Source organism: Calidris pugnax, unplaced genomic scaffold (assembly GCF_001431845.1).
Source record: "Calidris pugnax isolate Ruff unplaced genomic scaffold, ASM143184v1 scaffold8, whole genome shotgun sequence".
In the NCBI taxonomy this organism is placed as follows: domain Eukaryota; kingdom Metazoa; phylum Chordata; class Aves; order Charadriiformes; family Scolopacidae; genus Calidris; species Calidris pugnax.
In genome coordinates this window covers 13144189-13162007 of record NW_015090830.1, presented here as the reverse complement: position 1 = coordinate 13162007, position 17819 = coordinate 13144189, and positions in this window count along the sequence as shown.

The window sequence follows — 17819 nt, the reverse complement described above, 5'->3', positions numbered from 1 at the left end:
TCAGTGTAATAAAGCATTTAAGATGGGGCTTATTCAAGGAAACTCTTAAGTTCAAATGTGTTCTTAGATTGAGCATATGATTAAGAACTGTTCCTGAACTGGGAATTTTCCATTAACTGATGCCTGAAATAGAATTAGGCTGTATATTATCTTACAGTTGCCTGTGTGTTTATATATTCAGGAACACTGAACTCGCATTACCCAGAAGGTTATTTGTACCTGCAGCCCCCAAAATAATTTTCAGCAAGGGTTGAACTGTATTTCTGATTCCAGAGCCACTTCCGTACAAGTCGCATCAACACTACCACAAGTTCTTCAGCGGTGCACCTCAAAGCATTTGACAAATGTGGGTAAGTGTAACTATTTCCATATTCCGATGAAATGATGAGAAGAGAGGTAAGTACCCTCTTGGTTTCACCTTAAACCCTTCTCAAGGCGATGGGCAGAGTTCAGGTCCCCATGTCCCAAAAATGGAGTACCAGGTCCTGAAGCTCCCTTCTTGCTGAATGAAAGTCTTGTCCCAGCTTCTTCTGGGCAGCGGGGCTGGAGCTGGGTGCAGAATCCAGTTGCTATCGTTCTTCAACCAACACGCAGCACTGCTCACTAGCAGGACGTGGCCACTTGAATTTCAGTTTCTTGTAGCCTTGGCCTGTACCATTTTCAGCAAGGGGAGGTTTTCCAAAGCCGTCATCAGCAGCACGATGTGGAGATCCTTCAATTACACAGATGTTTTTGGTTGTGACACACAGAGCATCGCAGTGGAACAGCCGGGAGATGCAACTTCCTTAGCAAATTTTGGAATTTCTTCTCCAGCGCAAACTTCTTGTTCCCATCACGTATGAAGAAGGCAATCTACAGAAGTAAATAGCAGGTTCTCCGTTGCTGTTCAAGTTAATGAGCAGCTGACGCTGAGTTAACCAGTACAGCTGAAAGCCACGTTTTAGGGAGACAAATCTGAAAAAAAGAAATACCAGCTTTGTTATCCAGATTGATTACGGGTCTGTATTATATATTCTAGTGTCATATTAAATACTGCATTAAAATTAAAGCAGTATTTTATAGATTTTGGTTTTAATTTGTGTTGATACTAATTGCAAAGCCAGACCTTGTAATTGCCAGAAGACTCAGCAACCCCTAAACACTAATCCTCTTACTGCGTCTTCAGCTCTTCCATTTTAAGCTACGTGGTTTGTTTGTGGTGCTTTTTCTTTTAAAGAAAAAGAGCTTCATTGCCTGTTAGATATTAATGCACTGAAAGATTCTCTTCCAGAACTTTATTAATCCTTCCTTGTAATTATTTCTTTTATCTTTCATGCTCATATGGCGTCTTAAGCCCTTTTTGTTTTACAGCCCCACAACTCCTCGAGGTACAGTATTCATCACTACTGATAGAGATGGATTAATGTGGATTCATTAAGCTGTAGCCAACACAGTGACTTGAATGCAATGTTTTTACATAATATATAGCTCTAAATAGCATGTCTGGCGTATTTGAAGTGACCCAGGAGATTCAGACATTTTTGGTATCAGCTTTTCATGAGGTTAGTCATCTCCCATTAATTCGATTGTAAATATATCAGAGGGCACTGTCTGTTGTTAAAAGACTGTACATAAAGGCCTTCATGCGAGACTGAGGGTACATTTCCACCATACAGTAAGTTTGGCAACAAAATTGGCTTAGAAACTTCATGCCCCTACTCACTTGTATTTGCTGCTTCTGTACGGTGGGTTGCCCCCTCCAGTGTGCCAGTATGACTGGAGCTGCACTGTCAGCCAGGTAATGGAAATGCTCTGCATTAAAATGAGTTATGCCTTAAGAATATCAGGTATTGCTTTAATACAGTTAGGATCTATCACATAAATACATGTTATTTATTTGTGAATGGCATAAGCACTGAAATGAGAATAGCATAGTGGAAGCTGAACTCTCAAAACGTGTATTACTGGTGATTTATCCTAGTACTGAGTGCTATCACCAGCTGCATCTGCAGTAATTTACTGGAACTATAAACAAAGATGCACATTATGCCCTTCGAAGGAACCTTTTTAACTTTATGTCTTCAGCACCAAAGGTGTATCTTGTTAAGAGGAAACACAGAAACCCTCCAAGGAGATTAATAAAGCCTTATACAATTAAAATAGTGGTGGGATCAACCTAGCTCCCTGTCACACCTGCAGCTCCCCAAGCAGCCCTCTCAGAAGGGCTTTCAGGAAATCGGCAGGGACCGTATCTGAGCTGCCTTTGATGAAAAGGACCAGAGGGAGTTAAATCTTGGAGAGCAAGGCTTGGGTTTTTCTGGTAGCTACTAATGACAAAATGCCCACTGACTTCCCTGTGGGTGGGCGGCTGCACGTGAGCGTGGCTACCAAAAATGCTCAACCTCTCCACACCTGCCTCCCTTCCTCGCTCGCTCGCCCGTGTCTCTGTGGCTGCCTCGTCATGGGGCCACGCCGCGCTGTTGCACGAGATTAAGAGAGCTCTTAGTAATACCCTGGAATGATGGGAATGAGCCCGGTATTCATGGGTGAGGCTAAACAAAACTTACAGGAAAATGAGTCCACCACTTCACCGGGAGATCCTGTGGCTCCGAGCTCCCGGTCCGTCAGCGCGGGTGCTGAGCTGGAACTGGGGGGGAGGGAAACCGTAGGGAAGGGGGAGCAGCTAATGTCTTAGCATCCAGATTTCACTGAGCTGAAAACCTGCCCTAACTCTGCAGATGCTGGCCAGGGCACAGCAAACTTCAGTCACGTGTATTTATTTGGCATCCAAACTGTTTCAGAGGCAGCAGGATTCTGCTTTTTTGGCTTTCCAGAGGTGTCTTCTGCTGTTCTGTACGTGCCAAGAACAGAGCTGAATGCTCTGTGAGACTCTACCTACTCCGGTCAGAGCAAGGCTAAACTGGGTTGTCCAAACTGATGTGAGTTCTCATTTCTAGAGCAGAATAAAATCTTGGTTCTCCCAAGCACCTAAATGCCCAGGCACTGTCACTGGTAGCATGCTCTCCAGGATATTCAGGGCCCCTGACTAACCTATTCTACAGATCAAGACACGTCTTGCTGTTAAAATATTCATCAGCCTCCTGAGGAGATAAGCGATGAACACGTGAAAAGCCATCAGTGGCCCCCACGCAGTTGGGAAATGCTGTGTTTTGAAAGTCAGCTGGATTTTTAGGAATATTGCTTCTGCCACCAGAAAACAGGTAAGCTGTTTTCATAGTAGTATCACAAACTTCAGCTTCCACCTACCTGATACATTTCTTTGCCACACCAAACAGATCAGCCCTGCACCAGTAGTAGGTCTGGGATTCAACACTGCTGGGGACTGAAGCTTTTGAGCGTGGGTTTTCTGACAAGGGTGTCTCCTGGAGCACATGGGGAAGGTTCTCCTTGCAGGGTTGAGGAGGCAGAGGGAGGGAGCTGGCTTGGTACCGGTGACCGTGAGCTATCAAGCTTTTAAAACACACCCAGCGGGAGTGATGTTTTCTCCGTGGGGTTGGTCTATAGTATAGCAAATACGACCTTGCTGTAGAGCTCTTCTCCAGAGCATCTGCAGATGGACTGCTGGGAGGGCTCACATCCATCATGACTTAGCACAGCTGGGCTGCCTGTATTTCTGTGTGATAGCCACTTACTTTGTGTCTTACCGTTCTTGCCTCCCTTTTATATCTTTTTCTTTATCATGTACCACAGTGTACAAGGAACCTGCCATGGATTCTTAGGTGACTGGCAGAAAACCATTTACCACATCATTCCCCCACGTGGCGGCATTGCTTGCAAAAAGCATCTGCTCATTTCCAGTGTGTGACACTTTGTTTTCAGGTGCTTTAGCCAGAGCTCTGCTGCCTTGAGGGACCATTTACCTTCAGGCATGCCTGCTCTTCATCACTTACTCTAAGTATGGATGCTCTTCCAAATCAGATGGACCGTGTAGCTCTCCCAAGCCAGCAGCCAGACTCAGGAGCTCTCAAGGAAGCTGTACAGGAACATGCAGAAAGCAGTGTCATGAGAGGTTCTGCTGACTCTTCTGTTGTCAGCGGCATGGGCCAGTTGTCAAAGAAAACGGTCACACTGCTCTGGAGTCACCATGGAGTGATGGAGGCCAAGCAGGCACAAAGGCAGGCTGCTCCACGACCAACATATAGCCCTGAAGGGATGCATGGACTGAAGGAAGCCAAGGAATTCGGAAAGCCTCTATACGAGACTGAGGATGAACACATCTCATTGCAGAGGGGAAGTATTAATAAGCAAGGTGCTTTACGGTGGGTGACCTCTGGACCTCCTCTGGAGGTCATCCTCCTCGGAGCAGGACAAACGTCAAAGTGAGATCACATTGCCCAAGGCCTCGTCATGCACAAAACCCAAGTGAGGCAAGACTTGACAGGCTGAAATTAGCAGCCTGAGTCACGCGGCAAGAAACTGTTTGCCAACGTGGTCGCTGTCGGACGAGTGTAACGACGGATCGTCAAATACCTAACCAACGGCTCTTTTTCTTTGTGCAAGAGTTGAGATATAGACATGATTTGTAAATAATTTGCAAGACTTCCTACCTACATCTTTTCAAGAATATAAGCAGATTAAACTACTGGTCCTTCTAGATAGAGTCCTGTTGCAAAGGGGTCGTTACTGCACACTGCAAGGGAAGATGCAAAGAGCGCAATGGTAGATGGTGTGGGATAACCAGCCTCAGAAACCTTTTCCCAAAACTGCAGTGGTCGGATGCTGGCTTCTTCCCAAAAGCACGAGAGTGTAAATCCCTTCCAAAGCTCTTGTTTATTTTTATGCATGTATTAGCAGCCCTCTTTCGACTCCTGCTAAGATTTTGGTTGTGATGATAGTAGGAAGGAAAGGATTCAGCTGAGTAATTGCATGTTGTGCAGAAAATTTATTTCCTTTTTATCAATTTTAAATGTGTCCCTTTTCAACTTAATTGAATATTCCCTTGTGTTTGTACTGTGGAAGGGAAAGTAGCAGCATGTATTTATGAGCGGATTTGCTGGACAGGGGCTGGGATTGGCTTCCCACTGCTTCAAACCAGGGGAAATCACAACAGAGAAGAATAAGCAAATTAAGAGTCCTGGTTAATCAAGCTTAATAGTAATTCACCACAAAAAGAAAATCTTGAACAGTTTCTTAGGAAATTTAGTCCTTATAACACACCAAATATTTTTTTTAGCCCCCCTTTCCCCACCCTATTTTCATTCCAGGAACGATTCAATACAATTTCTTACTATAAGGCAAAAATCAAGCAAACACCCTAACCCAAACTCTTTGTTCCAGCTGTAAAACAGACACAAGACCATCCCTTATTAGAGGGGCTAATTACCTACATGATCCCTTTTTTCTTCTCATCAAAGTTGTTGGAAAGCAACCCAAACAACAATCTTTATTAAAGTTTTGCTGGGAAAGTTCCTTCTTTGGCAGGGGAAGGGTAATTGTGAGAGCAAACTGCTTCTGTTTCCAAATTCCCTGATGTGCTGGGGTCATGTCACGTGTTTACACTCTGCTTTAACAAGGAATAACACCACGGGAAGAAGTGCTTATTTTCGGTGTCACTACATCTGAGCAGATGTTATGGGCTCAATTATCCTGGCACTTCAGCTGTAACATTGCGTTATTCTCTAAGCTCCATTTCTTTGGCTGAAACCATTTTGTTAGAAGACACTGCTTTCTGTAAACTGGTGCTTCTGGGCCTCCATGTAGTAGAGCCTGGCAGCTGCCTTCAGTAAGCAAATTTGTCTTTTTGGATTGCTTCTGCAGTGTGGCCACAAATCACATGGAATGTACAGCTGAATAAAATGTGTCTTATAATATGGAGTATCTGCCCATTATAAGAATATCCAGAATAACCACACAGGATCATTAGTGACCATGAGTAAATTGATAAATTATCAGGTTCTGCATATTTCAGTCGGTGTCCAAATAAACCACACTTGTGTAACACAGGAATATCCTAGGTTCAGCATCCTCACAGTGCAGGTGAGTATCTGCATATATAACAACATTGTGAAACAGAAAGACACGTCCCGCAGCTCCTGAATCACAGCTTTGAAATGCAGCATGACAATTATTTCATTTCAAGGCCAACGGTGATGAGCTCTATCAGTGTGGCAAATAATTATAAAAAACACGGATCACTTGACTCATTTTTTCTTCCTGCCTTTGCCAAGTCTTTAAACAGACTGTTTTCACCGTCTAAAAAGAATCTACTCTGTTCATTTACTACATCACCTTGTGCTGGAGTTATGTTTATGAGAAGGGACTCCGCATTGTTAATTAGAAGGTTTTTTTTCTTTTGCAACAACTCAAATATTTAAAATGCTTTCCGAAGAGGATACGTGATTTAGAATGCGTAAATGAAGCTGAAAATAACTGAAAATAATGAGTCAAGCCAATGAAACTGGCAGAGGAATTGGCCAAATCGTAGCTCAAACAACGTAAATCAGATACTTAAAAAAGAGCTGAATAATTTTCTTTTAAAATCCAGCTGAACATGCAAATCCTTATCTCTGCCACCTAATGTCTGCCACATCTTCTACTTTATGAACACACATACACTTTGCTTGGTAAAAAGGCAGAATCTTTCACTACAATGTAGAGCAAGATGAGGCAGCTTTGCACTATTTCTTGTAATTCAGCAGGCATATAACAAGAGGGGACTTGTTAAAATTTTATTGTTTTAGTAGCAGTGTTCTCCAGAGAAAATGCTAATAAATTTCCTACACTGTGACTGTCTAAACAGATTATCCAACAATTACGTATTAATTATTAATCACCCAGTGATTCAGAAGCCACCCCGTGGCTCTCTAGTGCAGGAACTCGACTGCTTTTGCAACCAGAGGGAAGGCTAATAGCAGAGGGAGCAATAAAGTTATAGGAATGCCTAAGGTTACACCTTGCCTTTCGTGGAGAAGGTTATGGAAAGTAACCTAAACAAATTCAGCAGGCAAAATACAGAAAACTGGTAAGATGATAGATTTTAACTTGAATTGGGGTGTGTTCTAAATGGTCTGTATAGGGATTAGTGGAAATACCTGAAAATAAACAAAGGGGTAAGAAGGTCTTTCTCTCATGCATTCCCCAGGAACACCTTTTCTGACACAATGTTTAAATGGCAAGCCCGAGAGCCGTGATTTGCATTATCTGTGCTCATTCTTGGCTGTACATGTTTACTGTGCAGGAAAACAAGATTGATTTCTCATTCTTAAGCACATTTATAATGTCTGTGCAAATGAATGTAGGGCATATCCCGGCTAGATCAATATTTATGCAGCCTACTTTAGAAAGAACAAGGGAGTTGCTTCAGAGCAGCAGGGGAGCTTGTCGTTTCTTTTCCTACAGTTTCCTCTTTTCCCCCTTTTCAGTGAAATTATTTTGCATAATACTCCGTGCCCACTGCCGGGTAAAGGGAGTTTTAATGGAGGGAGCCCCACATCGTTCCTCTGAAGGGGGGAGCCGCTGCTGGGACGAGCAGCCGGAGGCTGTGCCCGTGATACGGTAGCCCCCGGGGGTGGAGGAAGGTGTGTGTCAGCTCAGGAAGCTGTGGGCCAGCATGTGGTTATGGCAAACTGTGCCAAGGCAGCGATGATTTATGTCCCCCCGACCCTGCGGTGAGGGGACCTCTCCTCGCCGGCCGGCGGCGGGGCTGGTGGCTTCTCCTCCCCCTCCCTCCAGCCCCATCAAGCCACTTGTCTTTGGCCTGTGGCTTTGCACGCATCATTCCCCTTTGCAAAAGAGCAACAATTAATTATCCTAATTAAATCCAACAGCAGCATATCGAATACCGGGGTTTATTTCCTACTCTAAAGGTTGACCTCTTCTGCGCGTGCTTTCCCCATGCTGCTTGTCACAGCTCATCATCTCCTTCAGTCACTTCGAAGCAGAGCAGGGAGGGAGAACGGTACATATAATAAAAGGCAGTAGCGAAACGTGAAGGAGAGCCAGCCTCCCAGCAGTGTGCCAGCATCCATGTTTAAAAGGATCCTCCTAAAGAGCTGTTTTCTCACAGCTCAGCTTTCATTTTCTTGATGCTTAGGAGGAGGCAACTTCACCGACCCACAGACAGAGGTGGCCTCTGTGAATAACCTTTACTCTTTCTTCTGCCCTATTTACCAGAAATTTCTTTTTTTATCCTGACCTGAATAAACTCAGGGGCATTCAAATGCCTGTGGGGGTGTAGGTTCCTGCACAGCGGTGCATGTCTTCAGAAATGGGAGCTGAAGATCTGTAATTTTACAATACTATGACCTCTGATTCACTATGTCCATTTAATTCTCCATCCAATAAAATACACTTTACAGACATAAAACGTTCCCTGCAAGCATTATTTTCTTTCTTTAAAGGGGCTCCACCATGATTCAAACACGACAAACTCTACCTATTAAGGCATCTCAATTTCCATGGCTGTACCACTGAAACGCAGCATTAGCAAATACAATATATTGAATGCCTCCGTAGTAAATAGTTCAATTTTTCTGAGTAACTAACTAGGCAATAAGAACCCTGTCACTTCTGTGTTGACAAAGTATCTTAGTTACTGAGTAACTATAGAGATGTTTCCCTTATGCTTGACGTAATTATCAAAATGCCTTTCTTTAGCTGGTGAAAACATTAATGCTCAAAGCGTAATTCCTAGAATGTAGTTCGCTGTCTGTCGCAGCATACAAACCAGAGCTGCACAGGCCAGCTATGCACCCGCAACTAAAAAGACTTCCAATTTATTTCTTCTTGCTAACAGCCCCTTAGAAGCCAACTGGAGCATGTGGGGCCATCCTTCAAAGCAAGTTTCAAATATGGGCTGCCCCAGGCAGGAGAAAAGACAACCACAGACACATCCAGCACCCACGGCTACAGCACAAGTCACAAATTACCTTGTTTCTCTTAATTCTCCAGCTACTGGAGTACCATGATTAGGCAAGGACTTAAACTCTGTGTTTGCTTATTCAGAAAGGGGGGTGCATTTAGAAAGTGTGTGCAAAGCTTGCCCTAAAAGCTCCAAATCCAAAACGACACCGGTTTTTCTACCTCCCCAATCTGTAGGCAAATCTTTCTGCAGGATCCCTGGCCTGGGTTGCTTTAGTACTTAGGGATGGTTCAGGTTTTGCCCGGCAGCAGTTCACTCTCTGCAGATCTTGACTCACTGGAGCCTCTGATGGACACCTCAAAGCTGGACGTGTCCCTTGGTTTGGACATCACAGGCTAGTGCACTGTAGCAGGGGATACTTCCCACTTGGCATTCACGCTGTGCTCTGTGTGGGTGATTTTTCTCCTACAAACTCTGTGTAACGCGTAGAATTTCAGCCTGAGCTGTGCCTGGTAAAGAACACAAGCTGGAAGAGACCCCACTGGGGTACTTACTGTCTCTTACCAACTTAGGATATCACGTACACCATACAAAAATACTACTTATAGTGTAAGGTAAATAATAATATGTAAGCTGCACCCACGTTGTTCCAACAGATTGTCTTTGAAGATAAGCAGTTATGAAGGCTCTTCTGCCTCCATCTCTGCCATCTGTCCTCTGCCTCGCTGCCCTTGCAAGCTATAATTATTTCCCAGTGACTAACTAGAAACTTCCTTGCTGCCCCACAGGCAGAGAGTAGAGTAGTTCCTTTCTGCTTTGCAGCCCCACATGTTGAAATACTCTTCTTCTTCAGGCAGAGCAACTGCAGTGCATTTGTTTTTTCCTCGTAGGTGATGTTCTCCAGGTCCTCTGTGAGCCTTGTGGCTGCCCCCCCCAGATCATGTCCAATCTTGATGCGCTCCGCTCTTTCTTGGGGTGCCATCCCCCAAAACCAATCGCCTGACCTCCAGCTGCAGGTCTGCCCCTGCAGGGCAGAGGAAAAGAGCTTCTGTGTGCACCTGGCAAGCAACATCCCGGTTTGTACATCCCAGCACAGCGTTTGCCTTTTTGTCTCGGAAACACGGGGCTCCCAGGCTTTAGCTTGCAAGTTTCCCCCCCCCAGCTAGATTTGTCCCTCGTTCCTGCCTGACAGCACTGTCTCGTTCAAACTTGTCCCTGCTCTGAATTGCACCTTCTGTTTCTCCCTGTCCCAACCCACGGAGCAGGGGTGCAGGCCAGCGTGGTGTCCCTCTGCCCTCAGTGGCACCAGTGACGATGCTGAGCGGTGCCAGCCTGGGCACCAGCCTGCCCTGCTGTTCCTGGTACCTCTCACCACTGCGCTCGTGGCTGCTCAGCCTCTTGCTGTGGTTTTCCGACAAGCTTTATGTCACCCCCTCATAAATCCCTCTTTTGAGCTGACTTATGATGAGAATGACATCAGAGACGCTGTCAAATGTACTCAGAAGCTAAGATACATGACATTTACTGCCCCTCTCCTTTCCATAAGACTGGTGACTGGCTGGAAAAGGAAATAAATTTGCTTTTGCTCATTTAGTTCCTTTTATCACCAAGTGTGAACTAGTCCATTTGATTGTTTGTTCCAGTATTTTTCTGGGAACTGAAATGAAGTTGGCCAGTCTTCTCTTTTATACCCAGTTTTAAAGGCAGCCACCCTATTTGTCCTTCTTGAATGTCACAGTTTGACTCATCCTCCCTCAAGTCTCACAACTAACTGCTCATGGCCCAGAGGTGTCATTAACCAAGTCTTCAAGTATCTGAGGTCAAAGTATAGCTGCCAATTTGCAAATAATTAACTTCTGCATGAACTCTTTCCCCTGTCCCTTCCTTATTCGAGGCACCTCTCTTACCCTTTGACGCTGCTGGTATTTGCATTATCCACCCACATGCAACTGGATTTTTTGGGAAGAGAAGTAGAAAACACTTCTGCAGAAAGGAAAGTGATGAGAACTTTCTTGTTTCAGTGAGCAGAGATCTGAATGATACTTGGCCTTCCTGGTGTCCCTTGCTAATCCCATCTCAGTCTATGCCTCAGCCCTTTCTTGCCCCTGCATGCTGGGGCGATGCTTTGTACGCTCTGCCTGTGGGCTCGCCAGCTCTCCTCTCCTCCCAGGCACCTTCCTCACACGCTGAGGGTGGGAGACGACAACAATTAAACAATAAAAGGTGGAGCTTTTGGGGAGCAAATAAGTGAATCACTATAAATAAAATAAAGCAATAAATCAGTGGGTTTCTCGGAAACGGCACGGCCCCAGCTTTGGTCACAGAGCCAGCACAACAGCTACATGCACCCAGATCTGCACAAATGCCTCCGTCCATGCCCACCCCAGCTCGCAGGACCGACAAAGCCAGCTTCTCGCAGCACCATTTGCATTGAAAGGAGTTGGTTCGGGGTGAAAAACGCTTTTCTAGGGCAATGTCAACCGGCCCTAAGGAAACTCGGCGCTCAGATGTACAATTAACGCTGTGCTGTTCTGAACTGGGGAGCAGGGGCATCCCCAAAGCAGCACCGGGAGAGGCAGGGGGGAAACAGGAATGTCAACCTACAGGTATTGGGCATCATCTTTAGAAAAGGCCACTGGCTGCTCTTTGCCACTTGCCCACCGTTTCTTTCTTCTCTTTGGCTGACAAAAAAAAACCAGAAAAACCGCCCACGTTTTGTTAATAATGAAGAAAAATGGTTCTTTGCTGACGGAGCCGCATCTCCCCATCCCCAGAGGTGCCATGAGTGGCTCCGCTCAGGAGTCCGACACTTGATTAAACTGAACCCTGACTTTTGAAATACTGGAGCAAGGGCTTTTGTCGGGCTTTATCCAATATAACCGTGGGTTATTTTTTATTGCTCCTCGTCTGTTTTCCCTGATTTTGACAAGGCCAGGGAGTGCCTTGGCTCAGTGATCTCTGCTCTCAGCAATGTGAGGAGAGCCGTGCGTAGACTGACCCTACCCAGGCGCCTGCCACATAAAATCCCTTCTGCCATCTGGAGTCCTGCCTGCACCCCCTTTTCTCTCTCCTTCATGAATATTTATGGTGGCAAAACTAGATACACTCTGAATTACTAAGGAATTTTAAAATTTTGCAATGAGCAATTTCATATAAAATTAAGTTCCTCTGCAATTCTTCCATTTATTTGTATCAATAAAATTCATGCATGTGCAGCTCCCAGGGTGAAATCCAAACTTTTTTTAGGGGGGGATACAAAATTAATGTGATTCTCCATATACTTTCATCCCCAGACATTGCTGGTTTCCTCTCTACAGTAAACTAGTGACAGTGTCCTGCCACTCAACTGATATTTTCCTTTGCCCACTTATAGCTTACCTCTTCCTAAGGTTGTCTCAGTTTTACATTCTTTTTTTATATCTCCTTTTTGTTTTTTCCATTCCTCACATCTAAGATCACTGTTTTGTTGGGACACACGGTCTTCCTCAAAATGCATCCATAACAGAGAAAAATGGTGAGGCTGGTCAGTGCCATGGTTAGGCAACAGGGGTAAAGTAGGTGAGGCAGTTGGCACCCATCAGATGTTTAATGGTCGATACAAAGGGAGGCCAGCTATATGGGATCTTGATAGGGTTTCGCTTTGCGCAACTTGGTTAGTCCATGGGGCAAGTCCCGGCAGAGCCAGGACTGACCCATGGCCCTGACCTACATTTGTCCCCACCTTTCCTCAGACAGCAAAGACAGGTTTTTTAAGATGTTTTTGCTCCTGTTTCAATGTGCCCACAGCCATGGTGAGCAGAAGCCCAGCAGTTGCCCCCGGCTTGTGCGGGGCTGTGCCATGGGCTGGTGCGGGCACTGCTGTTGTAGGTAAATGTTCCTAAGCTCTTACCATAAAGCAGTCTTTGGGTTTCCTCTCCTATTATTCTACCCTTACCTTATTCCATTTTTTCCTCTTAGAGCAGACACCACTCTGGGAGAAGCCAGTGTTTCCCAGTGGCAAGATAACCGAGCGAGTGTGATTTACCCCATCTGCAGTGCTGGAGGGGTGCCTTTGGTTGACCCCCTTTACCTGAAGGGGACCTACAGGAAGGCTGGGGAGAGCCTGTTTACAAAGGCCTGTAGTGACAGGACGAGGGGCAATGGCTTTAAGCTGGAGAAGAGCAGATTTAGATTGGTTATTAGGAACAAGTTCTTTACTATGAGGGTGGTGGAGCACTGGAACAGGTTGCTCAGGGAGGTGGTTGAGGCCCCTTCCCTGGAGATATTCAAGGTGAGGCTCGACGAGGCCCTGGGCAACCTGGTCTAGTTGGGGGTGTCCCTGCTGACTGCGGGGAGGTTGGACTAGATGACCTTTGGAGGTCCTTTCCGGCCCAGACCATTCTATGATTCTATGGTTGACTTCGTTTTGTGTTGGATTTTTTTCTTCCCAAAGCACCAGGAAACATGTTAAGGAAATATCCTATAAAGGCCAGTGATTGGGCTATTGATTCAAAAAGTCTGCAAGATTCCCAGGGGGGTGAAGGCAGCAAGTGCAGTGTCATGCCAGGCTTAGTCCTTGCCACCCCCAGTGAGCCGCAGCACACTCGGAGGTACCTCCACACTGGGGTCCCCATGGTGCCCACGACAGACGGGGCCAGGTCCCTTCTTACCCTGGGCTGGGCTGTAACACAAAGACCTGTACTTGTCCTGAACCCATAGAGACAAGGACCTGGCACAAACCAATGGCCTCACCTCATCCCTTAAACCATGCAATGTACCCTTTCCCCTGCCAGGCTTATTTCCCCAGCATCCTAGGTGTGAGTGCACTGCTTTACACTGCTATCAAAACTATGGTTTGAGAGCAGCCCTGTGGAGAAGGTATTGGAGGTGTTGATTGATGAGAAGCTCAACCTGTCCCAGCAATGGACTCTCACAGGCCAGAAAGCCAACCTCATCCTGGGCTACATCAAAAACAGCATGGCCAGCAGGTCAAGGGAGGTGATTCTGCCCCTCTGCTCTGGTGAGACCCCACCTGGAGTACTGCATCCAGCTCTGGAGTCCTCAGCATAAGAAGGACATGGACCTGTTGGAGTGAGTCCACAGGAGGGCCATGAAGATGATCAGAGGGCTGGAGCACCTCTCCTACAAGGACAGGCTGAGAGAGTTGGGGCTGTTCAGCCTGGAGAAGAGAAGGTTCTGGGGAGACCTTATAGCAGCCTTCCAGTACCTCAAGGGGGCTACAGGAGAGATGGGGAGGGATTCTTTATCAGGGAGTGGAGTGATAGGACAAGGGGTAATGGTTTTAAACTGAAATAGGAGAGATTTAGATTGGACATCAGGAAAAAGTTCTTTACTGTGAGGATGGTGAGACAATGGAACAGGTTGCCCAAAGAATCTGTGGATGCCCCATCCCTGGAAGCGTTCAAGGCCAGGCTGGATTGAGCTTTGAGCAACCTGGTCTGGTGGGAGGTGTCCCTGCACATGGCAGGGGGGCTGGAACTAGATGATCTTTAAGGTCCCTTCCAACTCTAACCATTCTGTGATTCTGTGACTGACTACCTGGATTCCTCTTTATTTACAGTGAGGCCAGGTCTCCTGATAGCTCCCACGGTTTGTCTTTGTGCCCCTGTTCCCCCTCCATCAGACTGCCACCAGACACCCCCACAGCTTTTGGCTCCCACAGTCCCAACTTGTGGGGTCTTACACCATGAGGACCCACCGAATGCATCCCTTTGCTTCCAGTTTTGTTCATCAGGACCCCCGTGCGCGACAGCACTCTGCCAAGCAGCTCCCTGTGTGTAGGGGAGATCACGAAAACACAAGGCAGCAGGACAAGCAGGGAGGGATGGGCTCAGAAACGTGCTCCCATTTGCTAAAAACGCCTGGTGAAGCCAACAGCAACACTTGTGAAGCGCTTAAAAGTAGCACCTTTAGGCAAACATAACCCTAATTTCTCCACTTAATAATTAAAAGGGCAAATTTAGAGGAAAATATTAATCCCTGTCCATGGAAGAGTTGCTTTCCTCTTTTACTCCAGGCTATAAGTATCAATGGAGTTAAACATTTATTGACGCTTACGCAAACACAACCAGAGCAGGAGAGCTGAGTAAAGGCAAACCTTTCCAAAAAAGAAGCCAGAGCACACTGATGCTGGCAAGAAGACATAGGGCTTGAAGGAAGCGAAGATGAGCGAGATTGCAAAACCGGGATGCCTGCGCTCGCAATTGCTTGTAATGGGTCCAGAAATGACTTGTCTGGTGCTGTTGTTTTACCTTTTACCTACCACTAGGTATGCAGCTAAACTCATTAAAGGGCTGTATCGAGTCATATAATTTGTTTACAGCTAGTTATTTTCCATTATAATAACAATGGCATGATACATGCAAAAGCACGCTGGCATTTCGGCGGTAGGATGCAGGCCTGCCTTCTGAGGGCAGCTTATCGCCTGCCGAGAGCCCGCTTGCAAAACACCATTTAGTCCCATTAGGAGTAATTTCAGGGGCAGACGGGGGAGCATGAGTCCTCCCTTCGCCACACACAAACACGCGCAGTTTAAACTCGTTTCCTTCCTTCACGGGCGCTTTTCTGTCCCTCTGGGTCATTCAGGGTTTTGAAAAGAAGAAAACGAGGAAGAGAAGAAATTATAACATTCTACATACGCTTCTTCTACATACGCTGCACCCATGCAACAAGCACTGTCTGAAGGTGTTTTTCTAACCTCTCTGTCCCAGTTGTAATACATGCAATCTTTTACCTTTCATAGCGATGCTTCCCTCTCCACACAGAACAGCCCAAGCCGTTCCTCTGGGTACCGGCTCAGAGAGTTACTGCTTTCATTTGGCCACAGTCCCTAAGCTGACCCGGTGTGCAGGGATGACAAAGGTGGTGAATCAGCTCAAAAAAGAAACGGACAAAAAGAAAATAAGAATAGTATCGCTGGCTGAACCTCAAGTGCTAATGGGAATTTGGCCCGCCTGAGGCAGAGCACAGATTTGGATTGGTGCTTTCTAAATCCTGGTAATGTCCTCCTCTGGCATTTGGTAGTTCTTCTAAAAAAAAAAAATTCAGGTCTCAGGATTTGGAAAGGGGTTTTTGCAAAGTTTTTTAAGAAGAGTTAAAAAAAAATGCAGGGAAGTAAAAATGACTCAAATCTTTTACAAAATTTGCAGGAAACTATTTCTTTTGACCACCTTTAAGAATTACCGTCAGGTTCTGACTGAGGGGCATAAACACATTTTTTGGAATAGAAACATTTTTCCTGGTAATTTATTATTCTCTGAGCTTGTCATGAGGCACAGAGCAACTGTCAGCAACGTGCCCCGTGAACACAAAAATACCTCAGATAACATCTTCTATCACAAGATTCTGCCTTCCAAATGCTCCTCATTGCAGTGAGCACTGTGTTTACCAAGAAACAAAAGATATAAAGAAAGCAGGCTCCGTTTGGGACAGTGATATATCTAGAACAATTGTTTCATGGTTATGGAAAAACCCTCGCTGTTTTCACTGTATATCTTGAGAAAAATTCTTTCTTGCCAAGAAGTTTTATGAGAAGCTCAGGCTGTCCTATAAAACCATGCAGTATGCTTCGTTTAATAACGGAGAGCTGATATAAAATGCACGACTGCAAACAAATGCACAGACTGCAAACGAGACCTGAACTTTCACAACTTCACATGAACCTTCTCTTGTAATGGAAGACAACTCCTGACTTCACTTTTTATTGCAGAAATGTATACGCCCTGACACATATTTTCAATTAATAATATCTGTACAAGTTTCACGCTACAGCTCCAGGGGCAAATAAATCTTGTATCAGAACAGTGGACATCCTCATCTTCATAAATGTCACCTCCTGAGCAGGGCATTTGAGGGCTGAAGGGTTCATTTGGGAGTGTGGTCTCTTTCCTGTTCATTTTTCCCACCTGGCTCTGGTCCTGGGCTGTCCCTGGCTTCCCATGCGTGGCAGAAATAATTTTCTGATTTTCCTGGAGTAGACAGTAACTTGGGTCTCTGTGTAACCCTACTCTTGTTTTTTTTTCTTTTTTTTCTTTTTTTTTTTTTTTTTTTTTTTTTTTTTTTTTTTTTTTTTTTTTAAGGGCTGGAAGTTTTTTTTGCATTTGTCTTAGAAAACCCCTAATGACATTTTCCACCAGTGCTGCCCTGCAGGGGTTTTTCTGCAGCAGGGGTAGAGGCTGCCAACACAGACTGTGGCCACTACGGTGCATTTGGCTAAAAGCCTTGCAATGTGTGTTATGCAGTGAAAAGTCTTCAGCTCTCCCAGCCTGGTCTTGCGGGGGGGCTCCCAGCTGGATCTAGGGATCTCTCTCTGGAGACGGTTGTCCCCTAGATGTGTCAGAAGATGGCAACTTCATCTGTCTCCCAGAAATAACCAAGATGCTGCGACCACAAGGGATTTACAGCAGGATTTTTCTAGAAGCAATGGGAAAAGCATTCAAAGCCAGAGCTCACTAGGACGCTAAAGCGTCCCTCTTTCTAGAAGACCAATAGGAGCAGCTAATATTTTTTAGGTTGTTTTCTTCTTCCCCCCCCCTCCACCCTAAGATGTGCTCCTGTGGCAGCCCTGGATTTGTCCAATATATCTTGGGGAAGTTGGGTTTGACAGGGATTGCTTCCCCTGGCTATTCTAAGTGGGGAATTTAGGCTTCACTGTGACCACGTGTAAAAGTTTGAGATGCCACCACCACCACCTGATAGTCCTAGTTGGGATCTTGCTGCTGCTTCAACTTTTTGTTCCTTGTTAGTAACAGGTGGGAACTCTGAGAAAAGCCTGTATTTTCCACTATAGCAGACACCAAGTATTAGTTCAGGTGTGTTATCTTTGTTCCCTCAATTATGCCAAGCACATTAATCTTGATGCAAAACAAATTAAAATGTTGTCAACTATGTCTGGACAGTTTCTGTATGTAATGTACAAAGTTTCCAGTGTCTAGGGTGTGCTTCGTTACCTGAAATCAATCAGTCGGAGTTCCTTGATCTATGTTACAGGATCCAACCATTGTGTAACTCTGGAAAAACC